The sequence below is a fragment of the Molothrus ater genome, chromosome 18 (genome assembly GCF_012460135.2).
Source record: "Molothrus ater isolate BHLD 08-10-18 breed brown headed cowbird chromosome 18, BPBGC_Mater_1.1, whole genome shotgun sequence".
Classification (NCBI taxonomy): Eukaryota; Metazoa; Chordata; class Aves; order Passeriformes; family Icteridae; genus Molothrus; species Molothrus ater.
This window is the reverse complement of record NC_050495.2, coordinates 36,374-48,671: the sequence shown is the minus strand read 5'-3', so window position 1 is coordinate 48,671 and position 12,298 is coordinate 36,374. Positions and strand designations below refer to the sequence as shown.

Sequence of the window (12,298 nt, the reverse complement as noted above, 5' to 3'; positions counted from 1 at the left end):
TAACTGCTTGGAGTCTTGTAATACGACTCAATAGATAATTTGGGGTCAATACAGAGTTAAGTTGCTGTGCTGGTTTTACCTTTTCGTTTATTATTTGTTTTTTTACCAAATCTCGAACCGTCAGGATTAAATGTAAAACAAATCCCTCTCTCTCCTTTTGGACATTCAATTCCAAATCTATTACCACTTTTTCCTAAGTTTCTTGTAATCCAATAATTTACTCCATTTTGCCTACAGGTTCTTAATTTGGATGGGTTATAACAGTGGCTGTTGACATAGGTGTGTGTAATTAAAGAGGAACTTTGGTTTCTTTCCACGTGATGCTTTCTGCAGCATTTGTGACACGATCTTGCTGGTATCCCGAAAGGGAAAAGAGAACAAATGAGTGCCAGAAACAGGAATAACAGAGGTCCAGTATGCCTTATACTCCCACCTCCCAGGCCTGTGAGGTTGCAACCCACAGCAGGTGTATTTGATCTTCTCGGTGGCAAAAAACAGAGGCCAATCTGGTCATGGCCTCTATTTCCTTGTCACTTTCTCTTAAATAATTTCCAGGCAAATTGGTTTGGACACCCTTTAACTGTGGACTCTTACCGTTCTTCAGGTATCTCTCATTCACCAGGCACTAGTAATTCCCATCCACAAAACTAAGTTATTACTTTAACACTTTTTGCAATAAGAGCATAAATGTTGTGAACTACAATACTAATTATTCTCACAATTCAAGCATTTACTTATAACCCAGCTAGCATGTCCAGTCTTGGAATGAATCAAATAAAGTTTACTGATGGAAATGGTAATTCCCCTTCTCCCCTGTACAATTCTCAGGCTACGGTCAGAACACAAAAACAGTCTTGATCCTTCTATCTGGAGTATTCCTCCCCTAAGGAGATGTTTTATTCAGGCAAGACCAGAATAAAACCAGGCAGTGTTTGAAATCAGTGGTACAAGCGTTGTCTTAATTCTTAATTCTGTGTTATTCTTTGTACATTTCTTGGATCATTTGCCTTTTTTGAAACTATTACCACTCAGTCCCCTTTGAGAAAACGCCAAGGGAAGAGCCCTTTTGCCAAGGGGCAGCATCTGAGCAGGCCAGGCAGCATGTGGGGTTCCAGGAGAGGGCTTTCAACTTTCCCCTTTTACTGTGCCAGTCCCTCCCCAGAGCCCCCAGACCCTCCACAGCACTCCCAGAAAGGAGAGGGGTTATTAGGAGAAAAAGGGTTTAGAAAAAAGGGAAAAAGCTTCCTTTTCCTTTATTTTTTGTGTTCAAACTGGGAGGGACTCTGCTTCCCCTGCAATTTTAGTGGTCTCAGTTGAAAGAATCCCTGCCTTTTCTATGCTGTTAGGGGTGTTAATTGACAGGGAGTCCTCATTTTCTATTATTTTCCAGTTTAAATAGAAGGGGAAAATCTTGACAATGTTTCTTATGGGTTTGAATTAAGGGTAGCCTTAATTAACCCTTTTTGTTGTCCTGAGGCCTAAATTGAGGGAGAAGCCCAGCTATCCCTCCATCTTAAGAGTAGAACTGAGGGAAAAATCCCTCTTTTTTCATCCCTGGAGAGATTTAAAGAGAGAAGAAAACCCTTCTTTTCCCAATAATTAAGGAGAGTAAATTAAAGGGCAGAAGCTATTTATTTGCTATTGTATTAGTTTCAGTAGAGGTAACTGCCCCATTTCCTTTTTTTAAGGGGTGCACTGGAAGGAAGCTCTGCCTTTTTCAGCATTTTAAGGGTTTAAAAATACATTTCAGGGCCCTTCTTTCTGTGCCATAGGACCAAGTATCTCAGAGCAGGGTGAGCCTGGCATGCACTTAACCCTTACACTGCCTGGGAAGCTTTTATTTTTCTTATTTTTACTTATAATGTAGATAGGCCTAATTAGAGGTCCCAAGGAGACTTAGATGATTCACATCAGAAGCATTCTTTTCCACCCAGCATAGTCACACATGAAGTACTTCTTAATAGCCACTAAAGAAAAATTATGTAAGTTCACAGCAAATTAGCCAATTTATCTAGTTATGCTGCCTAAACAGAAAATTTTATTTCATACCAGTTTCCTGCCCATTTACTCCAAGTTGTTGCTGCAAAAAACAAAGCGCTGTTATTTTTCAGAAGAGTTTTCTTCTATAACAAGCCCTTTTCTCCCCTTGAACTTGAGTCAGAGGAGCCAAACAGCTGCAACTGCTCTGAGGGCTTTCATACCGGGTGGGATTCGCTCCCTCCCTTTTCCCGGGTGCCATGGGAACGAGAGGCGGGCACCATCAGGGGTATATTAACCCCAGCCTTTGCTCAGGGCCTTCATTCCCTCTCTGGGATGTGCTGGGATCAGAGCTCTCCTCTCATTTCACTCTCATTTCACTCTCATTTCAGGTAAGAGGCTCTTTCAGCTTATCTCAGCTTGTTTTCAGCAGGTGTTTCTGGGCATCTAAAGCAACAGAGGCTTTGAAGATACTGTGAAGAAAACAGCATAGAATACAGGGAGTATTTAAGTTCACAATTTTGGGTTTTGTGTTTAGGGGTGGTAAAGTGCATTTGTAATTTCCTGTTTTGTTCTTATTTTGTTTTGTATTTTTTTTAGGAGGAGCGTAGCTTCCAGAGGCTCCAGGTTGTGTCAACTACAACGCTTTTTTCAGCAGTTTCATTGTGTCACAAGAGGGATCTGCCCAGTGTCCAAGATTATGTTTGAGATTGAGGCTTCAGGTGAGTTGAGGATTGTGACTAGGAGAGGGAGGGTGAGCGGGTATCCGGTTAGGAGTTATTGTTGGGGGGGTGGTTTTGAAGGTAGCAGGGTGAGAAAGGGTGTTTATTTGAGCCCCCCACCCGAGGCCTTTTAGAAGCTGAGCAGAGGCATTCACACGTCTTGCAGCACACAAGGTCATCCACTGCACTCACAGGAATGCCATTTAACTTTGCCTTTCTCTTACCCAGGTGCTACTCATAATAACGGCCACAGCCTTGGAATCAGGATGAAGCTGGAGCCTGAAGGAGCCAGGCACACTCAGGAGAGGGCAAGTAGCTGACTCGCTGGGATTTGGCCCACATAACTCTGTACTCATACTTTGGTTTTGGTTTTCTTTATTGTAGCTGACCGAGAGGCTAACAGGCGATCACGGGGCCCTCTGAGGCAGACTCATTTCAGGTGCCATGTGGATCCACATCACCGATCATCCAAAAGATAAGTCAGGGCCACGGCCTGGAGATGGGATGATGGGAGAGTAGCGGGTTGGGAGTTCCTGGGACAGATTTAAAAATTAGCAGAGGGAAAAACAATCTCCTCCAAGGGGCCTCTTAGGACAGCTAAAGGGAGAGGCTCTACTTTTGATGGCAGCTTTCAGGCGGGCAGCGCAGAACAGTTCCGGTCGACGTCGTGTTGTCCGGTGTACCGTGTTACCTAGTGTGTCTTTGGGGGTCCCTTTTGCCTTTTCCCCTCAAGACCCTCACCACAAGCATAATGTGTTGTGTTTGTTGTCCCCCTGTTTGTCACGTTCTGTGTCACGGGTGTCCGCACATATTTGTGCCGGAGCTGCTCTGCCCTGCCCTGCCGCATAGCCTGCTGCAACAGGACAAGTCCCGGGGACTTGCAGTTTGTGGGGTGTTGCCAGACTCTAGATGATATTCCTAGATAGACAGAAGATGTTTGGAGGTGTGAAGTTATGCTACAGCCATTTGACTTTTGTCCTTGCTTTCTTTCAGATGCAGAAGGATAAAATCCAGGGCAAAATCCATCCACCCATCCTGAGTGAGGAGGTTCCCCCGAGCAGGTCAGTCACTGTTTGTCTCTGAAGGGGGAGTGTAAAGTATGACTCTGTTACAGCACTGTTCTTTTTCTTTTTAGGAAGTAAAGCTGGATATCAGCAGTCAAGGTGAGGTGGGCAAGGTGAGCATTGAGTAGCGTACAGAAGCAGTTGTTATTGCTCCAGTCTCACTTTCCAGTGCAACTATAAGCATCTGTTCCGGTTTCTGTGTTTTAGGCAATCCACTCGGAGTACGCCGAGCCCCAGTCACCAACCGGCCGATGCACCGGGTGTGCCGCTCTCTCGAGCCCTGCTGAAGAATCATGGGACTCGTCGATGAAGCTGAATGTTCTTAGGAGCACGGTGAGTAGCAGACTTGTGGGGTTTTGGCCGATGGGCTGCCAAGATCGGGCACTGATGTTTGGTTTTCATTAATACAGCTGTCTAAGAGACAAAAGCCCGGTGCCAGCAGGATCTTCCCAGCTGATGAGGTGGCCTTTCTTCGCACCCGAGACCGGCATCCCCAGATGTGCGAGAGATAAGTAGAGGGCCACGACCCAGAGAGGGGATGAAAGCAGGGTGCTGGTTTGGGAATTACTGGGAGGGGTTTTTGTTTCCCCTTTGGAGGTGGGGGTGTCCATGAAGCGGCCCCTTAGGCCCCCTAAAAGCAAAGCCTGACTTTTGATCACAGTGCTGAGGTGCACAGGGCAGAGCAGTCCCGGTGTGTATCGTGTCACTTGTCTTTTGTGTATTATGTGTGTTTGGATATGTCATGTCTTTTACCATAGGTCGTTGTGGGGCCTGTCAGAAACCCTGGCATCATTGTTAGCATCTGTGATCTCTGCATTCCTCGGCCTGGCAGCCAGGCCATAGAACTTTTAACTCGGGATCTCAGACAGGCATCAAACTCTCTTGTCTCTTTAGAAGCATCCGGTCAGATGTCTTTTCAGGTCTTGTTCTGAGCTGTATGGGCAGCTGTGCCCCGCCAGGATCCATTATGGTGGACTAGGACTTGTGAGAAGGTGAGGGCAGGTAGAGGCTTCTGGCCGTAGGATTCTCAGGCATCCATCTTTGCAGTTTTTGGAATAAATCATTCGGTTAGCATCTTCTTCCTCCAGGTTTCTCTGAGCTTCATCAGCTCACCATCGGTCTCCCCTCGGTCATCTCCTTTTGCATTCTCTCAGTCCTCGCAGCCATTTTCCTTGTCTCGAGATTTCTGTCCGTGTTGTGTCCCCGTTCTCTGTCACGTCCTGTCCTGTGTCATGGGTGTCTGCACACACATGTGTGCCGGAGCTGCTCTGCCCTGCTGCATAGCCTGGTGCAATAGGAGAAGTCCCGGGGACCTGGAGTTTGTAATGTGGGGTGTAGCTGGACTCTAGGTGGGATTTGTCGATGCAGAAAAGATATCTGGAGCTCTTATGTTATCCTGCAACAGTTTGACTCTTGTCCTAACTATTTTTTCAGATTCAGATGGATTAAATGTGTGCCAGAGGGCCCCATCCTGGGTGAGTGGTTTCCCCCGAGCAGGTCAGTCACCATTTGTCTCTGCAGCAGAAGTGTATGTGGTGACTCTCTTTCAGCTCTGTTCTTTGTCTGTCTTTTTAGGAAGTAAATCTGGATACCAGCAGTCAAGGTGAGCAGTGGAGAGAAGTAGTTGTAATTGCTCCAGTCTCATTTTCTGGTGCAGCTCTAAGTTTCCATTCTCTTTTTTTGTGCTTTAGGCAATCCACTTGGAGCCTGCCAAGCCCCTGTCACCAGCCGGCCGATGCACCGGGTTCCCTGCCCGTGCGAGCCCTGTGGATGCGTTACAGGACCTGGTGATGAAGCCCAGAACTTTTCTATTTAAAGGTGCCATCCAGGTGGCCTTGGGCACCTGCCAAGGAGTTGCAGTGAGTCGGGGAAGTAGGGAGGAGGAGCGATGGTCCCCTCAGGTTTCAGCCATGCCAAATCACCTCATCTCCTCTTACCCCAGGCACCCCTGTGATGACGGCCTCGGTGTCCGAGCATGCCCGAAGCATGCGGCCCGAGCAGCTGAGCGTTCTTAAGAGCACGGTGAGTCGCAGACTTGTGGGGTTTTGGTCGCGGGGCTGCCAAGATCGGGCACTGATGTTTGGTTTTCATTAATACAGCTGTCTAAGAGACACCAGCCCGGTGCCAGCAGGACCTTTCCTGGCTGACGAGGTGGCCTTTCTTCGCACCTGAGACCGGCATCCCCAGCTGTGCGAGAGATAAGTAGAGGGCCACGACCCAGAGAGGGGATGCAAGCAGGGTGCTGGTTTGGGAATTACTGGGAGGGGTTTTTGTTTCCCCTTTGGAGGTGGGGGTGTCCATGAAGCGGTCCCTTAGGCCCCATAAAAGCAAAGCCTGGCTTTGGATCACAGTGCTGAGGTGAGCAGGGCAGAGCAGTCCCGGTGTGTATCGTGTCACTTGTCTTTTGTGTATTATGTGTTGTTTGCATATGTCATGTCTTTTACCTTAGGCCTTGGAGGGGCCTGTCAGAAACCGTGGCATCATTGTTAGCATCTGTGATCTCTGCATTCCTCATCCTGGCAGCCAGGCCATAGAACTTTTAACTTGGGATCTCAGACAGGCATCAGACTCTCTTGTTTCTTTAGAAGCATCCGGTCGGATGTCTTTTCAGGTCTTGTTCTGAGCTGTATGGGCAGCTGTGCCCCGCCAGGATCCATTATGGCAGACGAGGACTTGAAAGAACGTGAGGGCAGGTAGTGGCTTCTGGCCATAGGATTCTCGGGCATCCATCTTTGCAGTTTTTGGAATAAATCATTCAGTTAGCATCTTCTTCCTCCAGGTTTCTCTGAGCCTCATCAGCTCACCATCGGTCTCCCCTCGGTCATCTCCTTTTGCATTCTCTCAGTCCTCGTAGCCATTTTCCTTGCCAGGAGATTTCTGTCCATGTTGTGTCCCCGTTGTCTGTCACGTCCTGTCCTGTGTCACGGGTGTGCGCACACACATTTGTGCCGGAGCTGCTCTGCCCTGCCGCATAGCCTGGTGCAATAGGAGAAGTCCTGTGGACTTGAAGTTTGTAATGTGGGGTGTAGTTGGACTCTAGGTGGGATTTGTAGATGGACACAGGATATCAGGAGCTCTTAAGTTATCCTGCAACAGTTTGACTCTTGTCCTAACTATTTTTTCAGATTCAGATGGATTAAATGTGTGCCAGAGAGCCCCATCCCAGGTGAGTGGATTCCCCCAACCAGGTGAGGCACCGTTTATCTCTGCAGCAGAGGGTTTGTGGTGACTCTGTTACAGCTCTGTTCTTTGTCTGTCTTTTTAGGAAGTAAATCTGGGTACCAGCAGTCAAGGTGAGCAGTGGAGAGAAGTAGTTGTAATTGCTCCAGTCTCATTTTCTGGTGCAGCTCTAAGTTTCCATTCTCTTTTTTTGTGCTTTAGGCAATCCACTCGGAGCCTGCCAAGCCCCCGTCACCAGCCGGCCGATGCACCGGGTTCCCTGCACGTGCGAGCCTTGTGGACGCGTTACAGGACCTGGTGATGAAGCCCAGAACTTTTCTATTTAAAGGTGCCATCCAGGTGGCCTTGGGCACCTGCCAAGGAGTTGCGGTGAGTCGAGGAAGTAGGGAGGAGGAGCGATGGTCCCCTCAGGTTTCAGCCATGCCACATGACCTTGTCTCCTTTTAACCCAGGCTTACCCCGTGACAATGGCATCAGCCTCGGAGCGCGGCCGAAGGGTGCAGTCCCAGGAGCCGGGCATTCTTAGCAGAACGGTGAGTGGCAGAATTGTTGGGATTTGGCCAGTGTGCTGCAGAGATCATGCACTGATATTTGGTTTTCTTTCACGTAGCTGACTGAGAAACAACAGGGAGTTGTTGAACAACAGTGCCAGCAGGAACTTCCCAGATGTTGAGGCTTCCTTCTGTTGCACCTGGCAGGGACCTGCATCCCCAGATGTCTGAGAGATAAGTAGAGGGCTACAACCCACAGAGGGGATGAAAGCGGGGCGCAGGGTAGGGACCCACCGTGAGGGATTTTTGAGTCTCCTATGGACATGGGGGTGTCCATGAAGTGCACACCCTTAGGCCCCATAAAAGCAAAGCCTGGCTTTGGATCACAGTGCTGTGGTGCGCAGGGCGGAGCAGTCCCGGTGTGTATCGTGTCACTTGTCTTTTGTGTATTATGTGTGATTGGATATGTCATGTCTTTTACCTTAGGCCTTGGAGGGGCCTGTCAGACACCCTGGCATCATTGTTAGCATCTGTGATCTCTGCATTCCTCGGCCTGGCAGCCAGGCCATAGAACTTTCGCCTCAGGAGCTCAGACAGGCATCAGACTCTCTTGTCTCTTTAGAAGCATCCGGTCAGATGTCTTTTCAGGTCTTGTTCTGAGCTGTATGGACAGCTATGTCCCGCCAGGATCCATTATGGTGGACTAGGACTTGTGAGAAGGTGAGGGCAGGTAGAGGCTTCTGGCCGTAGGATTCTCGGGCATCCATCTTTGCAGTTCTTGGAATAAATCATTCGGTTAGCATCTTCTTCCTCCAGGTTTCTCTGAGCCTCATTAGCTCACCATCAGTCTCTCCTTGGTCATCTCATTTGGCATCTTCTCAGTCCTTGCAGTCATCCTTCTTGCCCAGAGATTTCTGTCCGTGTTGTGTCCCCGTTCTCTGTCACGTCCTGTCCCGTGTCACGGGTGTCTGCACACACATTTGTGCCGGAGCTGCTCTGCCCTGCCGCATAGCCCGGTGCAACAGGAGAAGCCCCGGGGACTTGAAGTTTGTAATGTGGGGTGTAGTTGGACTCTAGGTGGGATTTGTAGATGGACACAGGATATCTGGAGCTCTTAAGTTATCCTGCAACAGCTTGACTCTTGTCCTGACATTTTTTTCAGATTCAGATGGATTAAATGTGTTCCAGAGGCCCCCATCCCTGGTGAGTGGTTTCCCCTGAGCAGGTGAGGCACCATTTGTCTCTGCAGCAGAAGTGTACGTGGTGACTCTGTTACAGCTCTGTTCTTTGTCTGTCTTTTTAGGAAGTAAATCTGGATACCAGCAGTCAAGGTGAGCAGTGGTGAGAAGTAGCTGTTATTGCTCAGCTCTCAGTTTCTGGTGCTGCTCTAAGCTTCCATTCTCTTTTTTGTGCTTTAGGCAATCCACTCGGAGCCTGCCAAGCCCCTGTCACCAGCCGGCCGATGCACCGGGTTCCCTGCACGTGCGAGCCCTGTGGATGCGTTACAGGACCTGGTGATGAAGCCCAGAACTTTTCTATTTAAAGGTGCCATCCAGGTGGCCTTGGGCACCTGCCAAGGAGTTGCAGTGAGTCGGGGAAGAAGGGAGGAGGAGCGAGGGTCCCCTCAGGTTTTAGCCATGCCAAATCACCTCATCTCCTCTTAGCCCAGGCACCCCCTGTGATGACGGCCTCGGTCTCCGAGCGTGCCCGGAGCGTGCGACCCGAGCAGCTGAGCGTTCTTAGGAGCACGGTGAGTAGCAGACTTGTGGGGTTTTGGCTGATGGGCTGCCAAGATTGGGCACTGATGTTTGATTTTCTTTAATACAGCTGTCTGAGAGACATCAGCCTGGTGCCAGCAGGACCTTCCCGGCTGACAAGGTGGCCTTTCTTTGCAGCCGAGACCGGCATCCCCAGGAGTGCGAGAGATAAGTAGAGGGCCACGACCCAGAGAGGGGATGCAAGCAGGGTGCTGGTTTGGGAATTACTGGGAGGGGTTTTTGAGTCCCCTTTGGAGATGGGGGGGTGTCCATGAAGCGGCCCCTTAGGCCCCATAAAAGCAAAGCCTGGCTTTGGATCACAGTGCTGAGGTGCGCAGGGCAGAGCAGTCCCGGTGTGTATCGTGTCACTTGTCTTTTGTGTATTATGTGTGTTTGGATATGTCATGTCTTTTACCATAGGTCGTTGTGGGGCCTGTCAGAAACCCTGGCATCATTGTTAGCATCTGTGATCTCTGCATTCCTCGGCCTGGCAGCCAGGCCATAGAACTTTGGCCTCAGGAGCTCAGACAGGCATCAGACTCTCTTGTCTCTTTAGAAGCATCCGGTCGGATGTCTTTTCAGGTCTTGTTCTGAGCTGTATGGACAGCTATGTCCCGCCAGGATCCATTATGGCAGACGAGGACTTGAAAGAACGTGAGGGCAGGTAGTGGCTTCTGGCCATAGGATGCTCAGGCATCCATCTTTGCAGTTTTTGGAATAAATCATTCAGTTAGCATCTTCTTCCTCCAGGTTTCTCTGAGCCTCATCAGCTCACCATCGGTCTCCCCTCGGTCATCTCCTTTTGCATTCTCTCAGTCCTCGTAGCCATTTTCCTTGCCAGGAGATTTCTGTCCATGTTGTGTCCCCGTTGTCTGTCACGTCCTGTCCTGTGTCACGGGTGTGCGCACACACATTTGTGCCGGAGCTGCTCTGCCCTGCCGCATAGCCTGGTGCAATAGGAGAAGTCCTGTGGACTTGAAGTTTGTAATGTGGGGTGTAGTTGTACTCTAGGTGGGATTTGTAGATGGACACAGGATATCAGGAGCTCTTAAGTTATCCAGCAACAGTTTGACTCTTGTCCTAACTATTTTTTCAGATTCAGATGGATTAAATGTGTGCCAGAGGCCCCCATCCCGGGTGAGTGGTTTCCCCTGAGCAGGTGAGGCACCATTTGTCTCTGCAGCAGAAGTGTATGTGGTGACTCTGTTACAGCTCTGTTCTTTGTCTGTCTTTTTAGGAAGTAAATCTGGATACCAGCAGTCAAGGTGAGCAGTGGTGAGAAGTAGCTGTTATTGCTCAGGTCTCAGTTTCTGGTGCTGCTCTAAGCTTCCATTCTCTTTTTTGTGGTTTAGGCAATCCACTCGGAGCCTGCCGAGCCCCTGTCACCAGCCAGCCGATGCACCGGGTTCCCTGCCCGTGCGAGCCCTGTGGATGCGTTACAGGACCTGGTGATGAAACCCTGAACTCTTCTATTTAAAGGTGCCATCCAGGTGGCCTTGGGCACCTGCCAAGGAGTTGCAGTGAGTCGGGGAAGTAGGGAGGAGGAGCGAGGGTCCCCTCAGGTTTCAGCCATGCCAAATCACCTCATCTCCTCTTAGCCCAGGCACCCCCTGTGACGACGGCCTCGGTCTCCGAGCGTGCCCGAAGCGTGCGACCCGAGCAGCTGAGCGTTCTTAGGAGCACGGTGAGTAGCAGACTTGTGGGGTTTTGGCCGATGGGCTGCCAAGATCGGGCACTGATGTTTGATTTTCTTTAATACAGCTGTCTGAGAGACATCAGCCTGGTGCCAGCAGGACCTTCCCGGCTGACAAGGTGGCCTTTCTTTGCAGCCGAGACCGGCATCCCCAGGAGTGCGAGAGATAAGTAGAGGGCCACGACCCAGAGAGGGGATGCAAGCAGGGTGCTGGTTTGGGAATTACTGGGAGGGGTTTTTGAGTCCCCTTTGGAGATGGGGGGGTGTCCATGAAGCGGCCCCTTAGGCCCCATAAAAGCAAAGCCTGGCTTTGGATCACAGTGCTGAGGTGCGCAGGGCAGAGCAGTCCCGGTGTGTATCGTGTCACTTGTCTTTTGTGTATTATGTGTGATTGGATATGTCATGTCTTTTACCTTAGGCCTTGGAGGGGCCTGTCAGAAACCCTGGCATCATTGTTAGCATCTGTGATCTCTGCATTCCTCATCCTGGCAGCCAGGCCATAGAACTTTTAACTTGGGATCTCAGACAGGCATCAGACTCTCTTGTTTCTTTAGAAGCATCCGGTCGGATGTCTTTTCAGGTCTTGTTCTGAGCTGTATGGGCAGCTGTGCCCCGCCAGGATCCATTATGGCAGACGAGGACTTGAAAGAACGTGAGGGCAGGTAGTGGCTTCTGGCCATAGGATTCTCGGGCATCCATCTTTGCAGTTTTTGGAATAAATCATTCAGTTAGCATCTTCTTCCTCCAGGTTTCTCTGAGCCTCATCAGCTCACCATCGGTCTCCCCTCGGTCATCTCCTTTTGCATTCTCTCAGTCCTCGCAGCCATTTTCCTTGCCAGGAGATTTCTGTCTGTGTTGTGTCCCCGTTGTCTGTCACGTCCTGTCTGTCCCGTGTCACGGGTGTCTGCACACACATTTGTGCCGGAGCTGCTCTGCCCTGCCGCATATCCTGGTGCAATAGGAGAAGTCCCGGGGACTTGAAGTTTGTAATGTGGGGTGTAGTTGGACACAAGATATCTGGAGCTATTAAGTTACCCTGCAACAGTTTGACTTTTGTCCTGACTTTCTTTCAGATGCATAAGGATAAAATCCAGGGCAGAGCCCCCCATCCTGGGTGTGGGGATTGCCCCGAGCATGTGAGTCCATGTTTGTTTCTGCAGAGGAAGCATAAATGGTGGCCGTTACAGCATTGTTCGTTGTCTCTCTTTTTAGGAGGTCAAGGCCGAGAGCAGCAGTCAAGGCCGAGTGGGCAAGGTGAGCATTGAATAGCGTACAGAAGCAGTTGTTATTGCTGAGGTCTCAGTTTTGGTGCAGCTCTAAGCATCTCCTCTTGTTTTTTTATTTTAGGTGGTCCACTTGCCATCTCTCCTGGCTGAGCACGCCTATGCCAGGTGTGTGCAGCTTAAGGTATCGG

The 12,298-nt window shown here is 49.8% G+C and overlaps 2 long non-coding RNA genes across 2 annotated transcripts; both read left to right on the top strand.

Annotated features, from left to right (window-relative positions):
- The first annotated feature begins 3,098 nt into the window (after positions 1-3,098).
- On the top strand, positions 3,099-5,229 carry LOC129046876 (uncharacterized). The gene is made up of 4 exons (XR_008508700.1): positions 3,099-3,760; positions 3,835-3,876; positions 3,971-4,096; positions 4,174-5,229. It is a non-coding gene; the product is annotated as an uncharacterized LOC129046876 (long non-coding RNA).
- A 280-nt stretch (positions 5,230-5,509) lies between these two features.
- On the top strand, positions 5,510-6,848 carry LOC118692856 (uncharacterized). The gene is made up of 3 exons (XR_004981192.2): positions 5,510-5,622; positions 5,706-5,785; positions 5,863-6,848. It is a non-coding gene; the product is annotated as an uncharacterized LOC118692856 (long non-coding RNA).
- Positions 6,849-12,298: the final 5,450 nt, after the last annotated feature.